We start from the raw sequence: 1499 nt of genomic DNA, 5'->3' as shown, positions 1-1499 counted from the left end.
TGGGATGAATAAAGTATAATCTAATCTAAAAGATTCAAGTAAAGTACAAGTACTTCAACATTTGGACTGAAGTACAGTACTGGAGTACATGTACTTAGTTACAATATTCAAATGCCTTATCTTAAAGCAAGGAATATAAACTGTTGCCACCAACTACAATGTATTAGGTTTGCTTAACCCTCATGTTGTCCTCGGGTCAAATTGACCTGTTTTCAGTCATTTTTTATTTTTTTTGTCGAAAAAAATGGGCATTAAACATTAAAAATGTCAAAAACCTTTGGAAAAAACACCAAAACATTTGGAAAAAGTACCAAAAATGTTGGAAAAAGCGATATGAATGTTGAAGAAAAGTGACCATGGTTGACAGGAAGACAACACAAGGGTTAAAGCCACCTTCATTTTTCCCATAAAAGTAAAGATTTAAAGTATTTTAGCATCCACAGCTGCTGAACTCTCATTTAGACCAGTAGTGGTGCAGTAATAGCATTATATCAGAGTGACCACTGTATGAGTTATGCATGAAGAACGTTTCCTTTTAATGTCAATTTTATTCCCATTCATGTGTGTACTTTTGCAAGAAGGTAAGGCCGCCTCTCTTTGAAAACAAAGAAAGGATTGCAATGTTAACTGATGCTTCCAAGAAGAAGGAGGAAAAAAACAACAGTAATTATGCAAATCTGAGACGGAATAATTATGGACGTATTCATTATTTATAGGTTTTGGTTTTTGCTTTGTGCTATCAGAAACTAACTCTGAGCTGAATGTGCGATCGTGGCTTTCTCCTTTAATTGCGTGTACATAGAATTATGTCATTCATTTCAACCATTGCTAACGCAATTTCATTATGACCATGGGGTAGAAGGATGGAGATTGCCAATTTGGTTCAGTGAGAAACTTTATATTTTCTCTTACTTTCATATGCATGCATTTGTTTTTTTCCTCACCACGTATCTAAATGTTTACTTTGCCGGGAATATTACATTATGAAATCCATATAAATGAGTAAAATTATTGCTCAAACTGATGTAATGATGGCCTCTACTGTGGAGAATCTTATTGATGTAATCAGCGAATGGCACAAAGCAGCCATTTTTCCCCCAGTAATTGGACTCGGTGGTGCAGTCACTCATTTGGCCAGTGATTAGTCTTTGTTTAAAGTAATTGTAACTGGAAAAACACACATCCAACAGGTTTATGCACATTGTCTGGGCCTCCGGGAGAGTGTGATGCACAGAGTCTGAAAACTGATCTCAAATGTTTGGAATTCATTTCATTTTCACCACGTCCAAGTTGTATTGCATCTTTCCTTATCTGACGATGTTTGAAAATTAAACTGTTTCGGAATGCCCTGTGAAGAAAAAGCAACACGCTCTCATGCAAGCCTATAACATCATATTTTAATCCATTAGAATAAAACGTTCAGGGACTTTCCGTGTGAAATGGGTGCAGTGCCCTCCTACGCACCGCTTCGTCCTGCTACGTCCTGCTATGCCCTGCTA

The sequence above is a fragment of the Etheostoma spectabile genome, chromosome 24 (assembly GCF_008692095.1).
Source record: "Etheostoma spectabile isolate EspeVRDwgs_2016 chromosome 24, UIUC_Espe_1.0, whole genome shotgun sequence".
In the NCBI taxonomy this organism is placed as follows: domain Eukaryota; kingdom Metazoa; phylum Chordata; class Actinopteri; order Perciformes; family Percidae; genus Etheostoma; species Etheostoma spectabile.
Note: the sequence above shows the minus strand (reverse complement) of the source record.